Source organism: Scyliorhinus torazame, chromosome 6, assembly GCF_047496885.1.
Source record: "Scyliorhinus torazame isolate Kashiwa2021f chromosome 6, sScyTor2.1, whole genome shotgun sequence".
NCBI classification, from domain to species: domain Eukaryota; kingdom Metazoa; phylum Chordata; class Chondrichthyes; order Carcharhiniformes; family Scyliorhinidae; genus Scyliorhinus; species Scyliorhinus torazame.
In genome coordinates this window covers 73,779,995-73,794,668 of record NC_092712.1, presented here as the reverse complement: position 1 = coordinate 73,794,668, position 14,674 = coordinate 73,779,995, and the positions used below count along the sequence as shown (strand labels likewise).

The 14,674-nt window shown below is 54.6% G+C and overlaps 1 protein-coding gene across 6 annotated transcripts in view; it reads right to left on the bottom strand.

Annotated features, from left to right (window-relative positions):
* pard3aa (par-3 family cell polarity regulator alpha, a) overlaps positions 1-14,674 on the bottom strand; it is a 1,126,646-nt gene that overhangs the window by 671,583 nt on the left and 440,389 nt on the right. The gene's annotated exons all lie outside the window — the stretch shown is intronic.

The window sequence follows — 14,674 nt, the reverse complement described above, 5'->3', positions numbered from 1 at the left end:
TCCTCACTGTTAATGACCCCGCTGCTCCTCTCTCACCGTTAATGACCCCGCTGCTCCTCCCTCACCGTTAATGACCCCGCTGCTCCTCCCTCACTGTTAATGACCCCGCTGCTCTACTCTCACCGTTAATGACCCCGCTGCTCCTTCCTCACTGTTAATGACCCCGCTGCTCCTCTCTCACCGTTAATGACCCCGCTGCTCCTCTCTCACCGTTAATGACCCCGCTGCTCCTCTCTCACCGTTAATGACCCCGCTGTTCCTCTCACCGTTAATGGCCCCGCTGCTCCTCTCTCACCGTTAATGACCCCGCTGCTCCTCCCTCACCGTTAATGACCCCGCTGCTCCTCTCTCACCGTTAATGACCCCACTGCTCCTCCCTCACCGTTAATGACCCCGCTGCTCCTCCCTCACCGTTAATGACCCCGCTGCTCCTCCCTCACCGTTAATGACCCCGCTGCTCCTCTCTCATTGTTAATGACCCCGCTGCTCCTCTCTCACTGTCAATGACCCCGCTGCCCCTCCCTCACCGTTAATGACCCCGCTGCTCCTCCCTCAACGTTAATGACCCCGCTGCTCCTCTCTCACCGTTAATGACCCCGCTGCTCCTCCCTCAACGTTAATGACCCCGCTGCTCCTCCCTCACCGTTAATGACCCCGCTGCTCCTCTCTCACCGTTAATGACCCCGCTGCTCCTCCCTCACCGTTAATGACCCCGCTGCTCCTCCCTCACTGTTAATGACCCCGCTGCTCCTCTCTCACCGTTAATGACCCCGCTGCTCCTCTCTCACTGTTAGTGACCCCGCTGCTCCTTCCTCAGTTAATGACCCCGCTGCTCCTCCCTCAACGTTAATGACCCCGCTGCTCCTCCCTCACCGTTAATGACCCCGCTGCTCCTCTCTCACCGTTAATGACCCCGCTGCTCCTCCCTCACCGTTAATGAACCCGCTGCTCCTCTCTCACCGTTATTGACCCCGCTGCTCCTCCCTCACCGTTAATGACCCCGCTGCTCCTCTCTCACCGTTAATGACCCCGCTGCTCCTCCCTCACCGTTAATGACCCCGCTGCTCCTCCCTCACCGTTAATGACCCCGTTGCTCCTCTCTCATTGTTAATGACCCCGCTGCTCCTCCCTCACTGTTAATGACCCCGTTGCTCCTCCCTCACCGTTAATGACCCCGCTGCTCCTCCCTCACCGTTAATGACCCCGCTGCTCCTCTCTCATTGTTAATGGCCCCGCTGCTCCTCTCTCATTGTTAATGACCCCGCTGCTCCTCCCTCACCGTTAATGACCCCGCTGCTCCTCTCTCACCGTTAATGGCCCCGCTGCTCCTCCCTCACCGTTAATGACCCCGCTGCTCCTCCCTCACCGTTAATGACCCCGCTGCTCCTCCCTCACCGTTAATGACCCCGCTGCTCCTCCCTCACTGTTAATGGCTCCGCTGCTCCTCTCTCACCGTTAATGACCCCGCTGCTCCTCCCTCACTGTTAATGACCCCGCTGCTCCTCCCTCACCGTTAATGACCCCGCTGCTCCTCTCTCACGGTTAATGACCCCGCTGCTCCTCTCTCACCGTTAATGACCCCGCTGCTCCTCTCTCACCGTTAATGGCCCCGCTGCTCCTCTCTCACCGTTAATGACCCCGCTGCTCCTCCCTCACTGTTAATGGCTCCGCTGCTCCTCCCTCACCGTTAATGACCCCGCTGCTCCTCTCTCACCGTTAATGACCCCGCTGCTCCTCCCTCACCGTTAATGACCCCGCTGCTCCTCCCTCACCGTTAATGACCCCGCTGCTCCTCCCTCACCGTTAATGACCCCGCTGCTCCTCTCTCACCGTTAATGACCCCGCTGCTCCTCTCTCACCGTTAATGACCCCGCTGCTCCTCCCTCACCGTTAATGACCCCGCTGCTCCTCTCTCACCGTTAATGACCCCGCTGCTCCTCTCTCACCGTTAATGACCCCGCTGCTCCTCCCTCACCGTTAATGACCCCGCTGCTCCTCTCTCACCGTTAATGACCCCGCTGCTCCTCTCTCACCGTTAATGACCCCGCTGCTCCTCCCTCACCGTTAATGACCCCGCTGCTCCTCTCTCACTGTTAATGACCCCGCTGTTCCTCTCTCACCGTTAATGATCCCGCTGCTCCTCCCTCACCGTTAATGACCCCGCTGCTCCTCCCTCACCGTTAATGACCCCGCTGCTCCTCCCTCATTGTTAATGACCCCGCTGCTCCTCTCTCACCGTTAATGACCCCGCTGCTCCTCCCTCACCGTTAATGACCCCGCTGCTCCTCCCTCACCGTTAATGACCCCGCTGCTCCTCTCTCACCGTTAATGACCCCGCTGCTCCTCCCTCACCGTTAATGACCCCGCTGCTCCTCTCTCACCGTTAATGACCCCGCTGCTCCTCTCTCACCGTTAATGACCCCGCTGTTCCTCTCTCACCGTTAATGGCCCCGCTGCTCCTCCCTCACCGTTAATGACCCCGCTGCTCCTCCCTCACCGTTAATGACCCCGCTGCTCCTCCCTCATTGTTAATGACCCCGCTGCTCCTCTCTCACTGTTAATGACCCCGCTGCTCCTCTCTCACCGTTAATGACCCCGCTGCTCCTCTCTCACTGTTAATGGCCCCGCTGCTCCTCCCTCACCGTTAATGACCCCGCTGCTCCTCCCTCACCGTTAATGACCCCGCTGCTCCGCTCTCACCGTTAATGACCCCGCTGCTCCTCCCTCACCGTTAATGACCCCGCTGCTCCTCCCTCACCGTTAATGATCCCGCTGCTCCTCCCTCACCATTAATGACCCCGCTGCTCCTCTCTCATTGTTAATGGCCCCGCTGCTCCTCTCTCACCGTTAATGACCCCGCTGCTCCTCCCTCACCGTTAATGACCCCGCTGCTCCTCCCTCACCGTTAATGACCCCGCTGCTCCTCTCTCATTGTTAATGACCCCGCTGCTCCTCTCTCACCGTTAATGACCCCGCTGCTCCTCTCTCATTGTTAATGGCCCCGCTGCTCCTCCCTCACCGTTAATGACCCCGCTGCTCCTCTCTCATTGTTAATGACCCCGTTGCTCCTCCCTCACTGTTAATGGCCCCGCTGCTCCTCTCTCACTGTTAATGACCCCGTTGCTCCTCTCTCATTGTTAATGACCCCGTTGCTCCTCTCTCATTGTTAATGACCCCGCTGCTCCTCCCTCACTGTTAATGGCCCCGCTGCTCCTCCCTCACTGTCAATGACCCCGCTGCTCCTCTCTCATTGTTAATGACCCCGTTGCTCCTCCCTCACTGTTAATGGCCCCGCTGCTCCTCTCTCACTGTTAATGACCCCGCTGCTCCTCTCTCACTGTTAATGGCCCCGCTGCTCCTCCCTCACCGTTAATGACCCCGCTGCTCCTCTCTCACTGTTAATGACCCCGCTGTTCCTCTCTCACCGTTAATGACCCCGCTGCTCCTCCCTCACCGTTAATGACCCCGCTGCTCCTCCCTCACCGTTAATGACCCCGCTGCTCCTCCCTCACTGTTAATGACCCCGCTGCTCCTCTCTCACTGTTAATGACCCCGCTGCTCCTCTCTCACCGTTAATGACCCCGCTGCTCCTCTCTCACTGTTAATGGCCCCGCTGCTCCTCCCTCACCGTTAATGACCCCGCTGCTCCTCCCTCACCGTTAATGACCCCGCTGCTCCGCTCTCACCGTTAATGACCCCGCTGCTCCTCCCTCACCGTTAATGACCCCGCTGCTCCTCCCTCACCGTTAATGACCCCGCTGCTCCTCTCTCATTGTTAATGGCCCCGCTGCTCCTCTCTCACCGTTAATGACCCCGCTGCTCCTCCCTCACCGTTAATGACCCCGCTGCTCCTCCCTCACCGTTAATGACCCCGCTGCTCCTCTCTCACCGTTAATGACCCCGCTGCTCCTCTCTCATTGTTAATGGCCCCGCTGCTCCTCCCTCACCGTTAATGACCCCGCTGCTCCTCTCTCATTGTTAATGACCCCGTTGCTCCTCCCTCACTGTCAATGACCCCGCTGCTCCTCTCTCATTGTTAATGACCCCGTTGCTCCTCTCTCATTGTTAATGACCCCGCTGCTCCTCCCTCACCGTTAATGACCCCGCTGCTCCTCCCTCACCGTTAATGACCCCGCTGCTCCTCTCTCACTGTCAATGACCCCGCTGCTCCTCCCTCACTGTCAATGACCCCGCTGCTCCTCTCTCATTGTTAATGACCCCGTTGCTCCTCCCTCACTGTTAATGGCCCCGCTGCTCCTCTCTCACTGTTAATGACCCCGTTGCTCCTCTCTCATTGTTAATGACCCCGCTGCTCCTCTCTCACCGTTAATGACCCCGCTGCTCCTCTCTCACTGTTAATGACCCCGCTGCTCCTCCCTCAACGACAATGACCCCGCTGCTCCTCCCTCACCGTTAATGACCCCGCTGCTCCTCTCTCATTGTTAATGACCCCGCTACTCCTCTCTCACCGTTAATGACCCCGCTGCTCCTCTCTCATTGTTAATGGCCCCGCTGCTCCTCCCTCACCGTTAATGACCCCGCTGCTCCTCTCTCATTGTTAATGACCCCGTTGCTCCTCCCTCACTGTCAATGACCCCGCTGCTCCTCTCTCATTGTTAATGACCCCGTTGCTCCTCTCTCATTGTTAATGACCCCGCTGCTCCTCCCTCACCGTTAATGACCCCGCTGCTCCTCCCTCACCGTTAATGACCCCGCTGCTCCTCTCTCACTGTCAATGACCCCGCTGCTCCTCCCTCACTGTCAATGACCCCGCTGCTCCTCTCTCATTGTTAATGACCCCGTTGCTCCTCCCTCACTGTTAATGGCCCCGCTGCTCCTCTCTCACTGTTAATGACCCCGTTGCTCCTCTCTCATTGTTAATGACCCCGCTGCTCCTCTCTCACCGTTAATGACCCCGCTGCTCCTCTCTCACTGTTAATGACCCCGCTGCTCCTCCCTCAACGACAATGACCCCGCTGCTCCTCCCTCACCGTTAATGACCCCGCTGCTCCTCTCTCATTGTTAATGACCCCGCTACTCCTCTCTCACCGTTAATGACCCCGCTGCTCCTCTCTCACCGTTAATGACCCCGCTGCTCCTCTCTCACCGTTAATGACCCCGCTGCTCCTCCCTCACTGTTAATGACCCCGCTGCTCCTCCCTCACTGTTAATGGCCCCGCTGCTGCTCTCTCACTGTTAATGACCCCGCTGCTCCTCCCTCACTGTTAATGGCCCCGCTGCTCCTCCCTCACCGTTAATGACCCCGCTGCTCCTCCCTCACTGTTAATGGCCCCGCTGCTGCTCTCTCACTGTTAATGACCCCGCTGCTCCTCCCTCACTGTTAATGGCCCCGCTGCTCCTCCCTCACCGTTAATGACCCCGCTGCTCCTCCCTCAATGTTAATGACCCCGCTGCTCCTCCCTCACTGTTAATGACCCCGCTGCTCCTCCCTCACTGTTAATGACCCCGCTGCTCCTCCCTCACCGTTAATGACCCCGCTGCTCCTCTCTCACCGTTAATGGCCCCGCTGCTCCTCCCTCACCGTTAATGACCCCGCTGCTCCTCCCTCACCGTTAATGACCCCGCTGCTCCTCTCTCACTGTTAATGGCCCCACTGCTCCTCCCTCACTGTTAATGACCCCGCTGCTCCTCCCTCACTGTTAATGACCCCGCTGCTCCTCTCTCACCGTTAATGACCCCGCTGCTCCTCCCTCACCGTTAATGACCCCGCTGCTCCTCCCTCACCGTTAATGACCCCGCTGCTCCTCTCTCACTGTTAATGACCCCGCTGCTCCTCTCTCACCGTTAATGACCCCGCTGCTCCTCCCTCACTGTTAATGACCCCGCTTCTCCTTTCTCACCGTTAATGACCCCGCTGCTCCTCTCTCATTGTTAATGACCCCGCTGCTCCTCTCTCACCGTTAATGACCCCGCTGCTCCTCCCTCACTGTTAATGACCCCGCTGCTCCTCTCTCATTGTTAATGACCCCGCTGCTCCTCTCTCATTGTTAATGACCCCGCTGCTCCTCTCTCATTGTTAATGACCCCGCTGCTCCTCTCTCACTGTTAATGACCCCGCTGCTCCTCTCTCACCGTTAATGACCCCGCTGCTCCTCTCTCATTGTTAATGACCCCGCTGCTCCTCTCTCACCGTTAATGACCCCGCTGCTCCTCCCTCACTGTTAATGACCCCGCTGCTCCTCTCTCATTGTTAATGACCCCGCTGCTCCTCTCTCATTGTTAATGACCCCGCTGCTCCTCTCTCATTGTTAATGACCCCGCTGCTCCTCTCTCACTGTTAATGACCCCGCTGCTCCTCTCTCATTGTTAATGACCCCGCTGCTCCTCTCTCATTGTTAATGACCCCGCTGCTCCTCTCTCACTGTTAATGACCCCGCTGCTCCTCTCTCACTGTTAATGACCCCGCTGCTCCTCCCTCACCGTTAATGGCCCCGCTGCTCCTCTCTCACTGTTAATGACCCCGCTGCTCCTCTCTCACCGTTAATGACCCCGCTGCTCCTCCCTCACCGTTAATGACCCCGCTGCTCCTCTCTCACTGTTAATGACCCCGCTGCTCCTCTCTCACCGTTAATGACCCCGCTGCTCCTCTCTCACTGTTAATGACCCCGCTGCTCCTCTCTCACTGTTAATGACCCCGCTGCTCCTCTCTCACTGTTAATGACCCCGCTGCTCCTCTCTCACTGTTAATGACCCCGCTGCTCCTCTCTCACTGTTAATGACCCCGCTGCTCCTCTCTCACCGTTAATGACCCCGCTGCTCCTCTCTCGCCGTTAATGACCCCGCTGCTCCTCTCTCGCCGTTAATGACCCCGCTGCTCCTCCCTCACTGTTAATGACCCCGCTGCTCCTCTCTCACCGTTAATGACCCCGCTGCTCCTCTCTCACCGTTAATGACCCCGCTGCTCCTCTCTCACCGTTAATGACCCCGCTGCTCCTCTCTCACTGTTAATGACCCCGCTGCTCCTCTCTCACCGTTAATGACCCCGCTGCTCCTCTCTCACCGTTAATGACCCCGCTGCTCCTCTCTCGCCGTTAAAGACCCCGCTGCTCCTCCCTCACCGTTAATGACCCCGCTGCTCCTCCCTCACCGTTAATGACCCCGCTGCTCCTCTCTCATTGTTAATGACCCCGCTGCTCCTCTCTCACTGTTAATGACCCCGCTGCTCCTCTCTCACCGTTAATGACCCCGCTGCTCCTCTCTCACTGTTAATGACCCCGCTGCTCCTCCCTCACCGTTAATGACCCCGCTGCTCCTCTCTCACTGTTAATGACCCCGCTGCTCCTCTCTCACCGTTAATGACCCCGCTGCTCCTCCCTCACCGTTAATGACCCCGCTGCTCCTCTCTCACCGTTAATGACCCCGCTGCTCCTCCCTCACCGTTAATGACCCCGCTGCTCCTCTCTCATTGTTAATGACCCCGCTGCTCCTCTCTCACCGTTAATGACCCCGCTGCTCCTCCCTCACCGTTAATGACCCCGCTGCTCCTCTCTCACCGTTAATGACCCCGCTGCTCCTCTCTCACCGTTAATGACCCCGCTGCTCCTCTCTCACCGTTAATGACCCCGCTGCTCCTCCCTCACTGTTAATGACCCCGCTGCTCCTCTCTCACTGTTAATGACCCCGCTGCTCCTCTCTCACCGTTAATGACCCCGCTGCTCCTCTCTCACTGTTAATGACCCCGCTGCTCCTCTCTCACTGTTAATGACCCCGCTGCTCCTCTCTCACTGTTAATGACCCCGCTGCTCCTCCCTCACCGTTAATGACCCCGCTGCTCCTCCCTCACCGTTAATGACCCCGCTGCTCCTCCCTCATTGTTAATGACCCCGCTGCTCCTCTCTCACTGTTAATGACCCCGCTGCTCCTCTCTCACTGTTAATGACCCCGCTGCTCCTCTCTCACTGTTAATGACCCCGCTGCTCCTCCCTCACCGTTAATGACCCCGCTGCTCCTCTCTCACCGTTAATGACCCCGCTGCTCCTCTCTCACCGTTAATGACCCCGCTGCTCCTCTCTCACTGTTAATGACCCCGCTGCTCCTCCCTCACCGTTAATGACCCCGCTGCTCCTCCCTCACCGTTAATGACCCCGCTGCTCCTCCCTCATTGTTAATGACCCCGCTGCTCCTCTCTCATTGTTAATGACCCCGCTGCTCCTCTCTCACCGTTAATGACCCCGCTGCTCCTCCCTCACTGTTAATGACCCCGCTGCTCCTCCCTCACCGTTAATGACCCCGCTGCTCCTCCCTCACTGTTAATGACCCCGCTGCTCCTCCCTCACCGTTAATGACCCCGCTGCTCCTCCCTCACTGTTAATGACCCCGCTGCTCCTCCCTCACCGTTAATGACCCCGCTGCTCCTCCCTCACCGTTAATGACCCCGCTGCTCCTCCCTCATTGTTAATGACCCCGCTGCTCCTCTCTCACCGTTAATGGCCCCGCTGCTCCTCTCTCACTGTTAATGACCCCGCTGCTCCTCCCTCACCGTTAATGACCCCGCTGCTCCTCCCTCACTGTTAATGACCCCGCTGCTCCTCCCTCACCGTTAATGACCCCGCTGCTCCTCTCTCACCGTTAATGACCCCGCTGCTCCTCTCTCGTTGTTAATGACCCCGCTGCTCCTCTCTCACTGTTAATGACCCCGCTGCTCCTCCCTCACCGTTAATGACCCCGCTGCTCCTCTCTCACTGTTAATGGCCCCGCTGCTCCTCTCTCACTGTTAATGAGCCCGCTGCTCCTCTCTCGTTGTTAATGACCCCGCTGCTCCTCCCTCACTGTTAATGACCCCGCTGCTCCTCTCTCGTTGTTAATGACCCCGCTGCTCCTCTCTCATTGTTAATGACCCCGCTGCTCCTCCCTCACCGTTAATGACCCCGCTGCTCCTCTCTCGTTGTTAATGAACCCGCTGCTCCTCTCTCACTGTTAATGACCCCGCTGCTCCTCTCTCGTTGTTAATGACCCCGCTGCTCCTCTCTCGTTGTTAATGACCCCGCTGCTCCTCTCTCACTGTTAATGACCCCGCTGTTCCTCTCTCACTGTTAATGGCCCCATTGCTCCTCCCTCACCGTTAATGACCCCGCTGCTCCTCCCTCACCGTTAATGACCCCGCTGCTCCTCTCTCACTGTTAATGACCCCGCTGCTCCTCCCTCACCGTTAATGACCCCGCTGCTCCTCTCTCACCGTTAATGACCCCGCTGCTCCTCTCTCGTTGTTAATGACCCCGCTGCTCCTCCCTCACCGTTATTGACCCCGCTGCTCCTCCCTCACCGTTATTGACCCCGCTGCTCCTCTCTCACCGTTAATGACCCGCTGCTCCTCCCTCACCGTTAATGACCCCGCTGCTCCTCCCTCACCGTTGATGACCCCGCTGCTCCTCTCTCACTGTTAATGACCCCGCTGCTCCTCCCTCACCGTTAATGACCCCGCTGCTCCTCCCTCACCGTTAATGACCCCGCTGCTCCTCCCTCACCGTTAATGACCCCGCTGCTCCTCTCTCATTGTTAATGACCCGCTGCTCCTCTCTCATTGTTAATGGCCCCGCTGCTCCTCCCTCACCGTTAATGGCCCCGCTGCTCCTCTCTCACTGTTAATGGCCCCGCTGCTCCTCCCTCACCGTTAATGACCCCGCTGCTCCTCCCTCACCGTTAATGACCCCGCTGCTCCTCCCTCACTGTTAATGACCCCGCTGCTCCTCCCTCACTGTTAATGGCCCCGCTGCTCCTCTCTCACCGTTAATGGCCCCGCTGCTCCTCCCTCACCGTTAATGACCCCGCTGCTCCTTCCTCACTGTTAATGACCCCGCTGCTCCTTCCTCACTGTTAATGGCCCCGCTGCTCCTCCCTCACCGTTAATGACCCCGCTGCTCGTCTCTCATTGTTAATGACCCCGCTGCTCCTCTCTCGCCGTTAACGGCCCCCTCTATTCCTCTCTCTGTTAATGACCCCGCTGTTGCTCTCTCGCCGTTAATTGCCCCGCTGCTCCTCCCTCACTGTTAATGGCCCCGCTGCTCCTCTCTCACCGTTAATGACCCCGCTGCTCCTCCCTCACCGTTAATGACCCCGCTGCTCCTCCCTCACCGTTAATGACCCCGCTGCTCCTCTCTCACTGTTAATGACCCCGCTGCTCCTCTCTCACCGTTAATGACCCCGCTGCTCCTCCCTCACCGTTAATGACCCCGCTGCTCCTTCCTCACCGTTAATGACCCCGCTGCTCCTCTCTCACCGTTAATGACCCCGCTGCTCGTCTCTCATTGTTAATGACCCCGCTGCTCCTTGCTCGCCGTTAATGACCCCGCTGCTCCTCTCTCGCCGTTAACGGCCCCCTCTATTCCTCTCTCTGTTAATGACCCCGCTGTTCCTCTCTCGCCGTTAATTGCCCCGCTGCTCCTCTCTCGCCGTTAATCACCCCGCTGCTCCTCTCTCACTGTTAATGACCCCGCTGCTCCTCTCTCACTGTTAATGGCCCCGCTGCTCCTCTCTCACTGTTAATGACCCCGCTGCTACTCCCTCAATCTAGAGGCAACTGCGGTTACTGCCTCAGGGTCCTCTTTTCTACTGCAATGACTGGTGAGCTCAGCTGTTTAGGGCCTTGTGCTAATAATGACAAGTTTGCACGTTCGATCCCCGACTGGCCAGCAAGCATCCTCGGTCTGAAGGGTCAACCTTTTTTTGGAATTCAGAAATTGTTGCACCAATCGGCCTTTCTGCCCTTGTTATCAATGCATAGCTCAGCTTCAGGCCATCCCAGACTCGGCTGCCTATGGTTTACTCGTCTATTAACATTGCCATTATGCTACATCACCTTCTCCTCTGATTAGAGGAGTACCGAGCGTGGGTGTCAAAACCTGTGATTAGCTGGCCTCCAATTACAGATTCTGTGTCCCCCATGCTCGCTGCTCTAGCTCCTCCAAACACAGGATTCCTCTCTGCTGCTCTTCCTTCTTCTCCAATCATAGATTGTGTCTCTGGAGCAGGCACAAGGCCTTGGGGGAGGAACTGAGATTGGAAAGAGCTGGAGAAGATATTCCGGTCAGTCCTACTGCCACCATGCAGGAGATTTCCGGCTGCACCGTTAGTAAGTCGGGCCAATGGAGGCCCAGGAGAAGAAGCCAAAAATGAAAAAGCAGCGGAAAGATAATAATAATAATAACAACAATAATAATCGCTTATTGTCACAAGTATGCTTCAATGAAGATACTGTGACAAGCCCGTAGTTGCCACATTTCGGCGCCTGTTCGGGGAGGCCGGTACGGGAATTGAACACGCGCTGCTGCCTTGTTCTGCATTACAAGCCAGCTGTTTAGCCCACTGTGCTAAACCAGCCCAAGGCAGCTAGATATCCAATCATGAAGCCGGGAGTAGGACCTGGGGGAACTGCCACTCAGCCAGGGCCAGCCTCCGGACATGGCTGCTGTCCATGCAGACAGAGATGGTGCTCTTGGCTTTTGACCTCTCAGCTGCGACAGACCCTGGCTGAGCTTGCAGCATGTCATGTTAAGAGAAGTGAGAAATTGAGAAAAGTTACACAAGTGCCAGATAATGGGAGGGTAAGGGCTCTAGGTCTGATACCATGTCCTCTCTGATGGTTAGCCTGGTGCAGCAGCATTAAATTGTGTGCATTCTTTGCATTGCACAGCTTGACACTTGGAAGTCAGTATCTTGACATGTTCTTGAACACTCGCTTTAAACAGAAGTGTTGAGGGATCAAAGTGGCAGAAGGAAACCAAAGAATGCTGGAAAGCACTGACTGTTTGCGTCATTTTTAAATGGGGCTGCAGATGCAAGACTCTATCCCAGTAAAGTTACCTAGTGCCAAGTACTTTAATTTTCATTTTGGAAACAGAGTATGAGAGATTTATTTATCATAAATTTGCATTTTATTTATAAAATACATTTATAGAAAATTGAATAAATTGAAACACAGAAAATAGAGACAGAAGTAGGCCATTCGGCCCTTCAAGCCTGCACCGCCATTCAATATGATCATGGCTAATAGTGCAAATTCAGTATCCCATTCCCGCACAACACACATGCATACACGCACAGTCTTTTGTATTTGCCCTATGTATTTAAAGAAAGAAACCTTAAAAATACATAAATGCAGATAGTAATGTTACTACTCGATTACTTCACCAAATGAAGGAGTTAATGAAAATGAAGAAGGCGCCCTGGAAACCAAAAAGGTAGCCCAGGAGCCAGTGCAAGTCAGGGAGCAGAGGGGTCGATTGGATTTAGAGTGGGTTGGGACTTGGGTTGCAGCATTTTGGAGGATCTCAAAAGTACCGAGATTAAACTGTGAAAGGCAGGCTAGGAGTGAATTAGAATAGTCAAGACTAGAGTTAACAATCGGATGGATGAGGGTTTCAGCAACAGATTGGCTGAGGTAGGGGCAGAGTGGGTTGTTGTTACAAAGGTGGAAATGAGATTCATCAGTGGTGGCATGGATCTGTGACCAGAAGCTCATGGAGATACAGAGGTCTCCAACACAGAAAAGGCCCTTTGGCCCATCGCATCTACGCTCGTCAAAAACAACCACCAAAATATTCTAATACTATTTTCCAGCACTTGGCAGGTGCACATCTAAATACTTCTTAAATGTGATGACGGTCTCTGCCACCATCACCCTTTCAGCCAGCGAATTCCAGACTCCCACCCCCTCCAGGTGAAAAAGCTTTTCCTCACATCCCTTCTCAACCCGAGTCCCACCTTCCTCTTTGCTCATAGACCCGAAATATCTTCCCGGTTTGGGTATTTATCCAATTCCCCTTTGAAAGGTGCAATTGAATCTGTCTCCACCGCACTCTCAGGCAGTCTGTGTCACATCATAATTACATGCTGTATAGACAAGTGTCACCTTTGGTTTGTAATTTTAGATGTTCCTTGCTTGCATTGTTAGCCCTTTAGATGCTATATTTAGGCTATTTGTAATCCCCAGATCACGGTTAACTTTAAGCATTTGGTGGTTGTTGTCCTCCAGGACTCCTCAGAAGTTTATTTCCTCTGCTGTAACTGGATCATTTACAAGTACATGGGCAAGATTAGTACTGTTTAGTCAGAAAACAATCATCTGGAGGAGACCACAAGTCATTGTGACATTGACAATTTAGAGAATACAAGCAACGCATACAACAGATTGACAGAATCAAATGTGCTAATTGCATAAAATTATTGGAGCTGTGAATTAGAGAACTAAACAAAGTTGAGAGCAGCACTGCTCTTTCAAAGTCCTGTATGATTTTGCTGAAATATTCAGATGAGAGGGAGATTAATCTTGAAGTTAATAGAAATGCGACACAACAGTGTGCCAATTCATTTAAACGATGTAATTAATGTTGCACTTGATCGCTGCTGTAAATATGGGGTAGAAATACTACCTCAAACGAGTTTTCTTTCTACTTACCAGCAACTGTGTTGAATATAGAAGGGTCCTGAAACACTAACTGGCTGCCATTTTTAGAATATGGATGATCTAAACATTTCCTCCAATCACACAAGACAACAATGCATCACTGAGAAAGGTCTGTGGGCTAAGAAACCTGGATGTCCTTGTACATGAATCATAAAAGATCAGCATGCAGGTAAAGCAAATAATTAGGAGAGCAAAAGGAATTTTGGCATTCATTGCAGAGGGAATGGAGTATAAAGGTCAGCAATACTTGCTACAATTTTATAGGGCATTGGCGAATCCGCATTTGGAGTACCATGTACAGTTTTCGTCTTACAGTTTTTGCAAACTTAAGGAGGGACATAATTGCATTGCAAGCAATTCCGAGAAGGTTCACGCAGCTCATTCCTGGGATGAGGGGCGGCACGGTAGCACAGCAGTTAGCACTGTAGCTCCACAGCTTCAATTCCCGGATTGGGTCACTATCTGTGCGGAGTCTGCACGTTCTCCCCGTGTCTGCGTGGGTTTCCTCCGGGTGCTCCGGTTTCCTCCCACAGTCCAAAGATGTGCAAGTTAGGTGGAGTGGCCATGCAAAATTGCTTTTAGTATCCAAAAAGGTTAGGAGGGGTTACTGGGTTACGGGGATAGGGTGGCAGTGTGGACTTCAGTGGGGTGGTCTTTCCAAGGGTCGGTGCAGACGTGATGGGCCAAATGGCCTCCTTCTGCACTGTAAATTTTATGTTCTATAATGTTCTTGTGGGAAAGGTTGAGCAAGTTGGACCTATTCCCATTGCAGTTTAGAAAAAAAAGAGGGCATCTTACTTAAATTGCAAGATTCTAGAGGGACGAGAAAGAGTAGATGCTAAGAGTGCATCTCATAGAATCATCATAGTCATAGAATTTAGTGCTGAAGGAGGCCATTCGGCCCATCGGCACCGGCCCTTGGAAAGAAAACCCTACTCAAGCCAAAGCCTCCACCCTATCCCCGTAACCCAGTAACCCCACTTAACCTTTTTTGACACGAAGGGCAATTTTGCATGGCCAATTCACCTAACCTGCACATCTTTGGACTGTGGGAGGAAACGGGAGTTCCCGGAGGAAACGCACGCAGACACGGGGAGAACGTGCAGACTCCGCACAGACAGTGACGCAAACCAGGAATCGAACCTGGGACCCTGGAGATGTGAAGCAACTGTGCTAACCACTGTGCTGCCATGCTTTCTCCTCTTGCGCAGGAATCGAGGAGCTGGGGGCCCAGTTTCAAATTGAAGGATC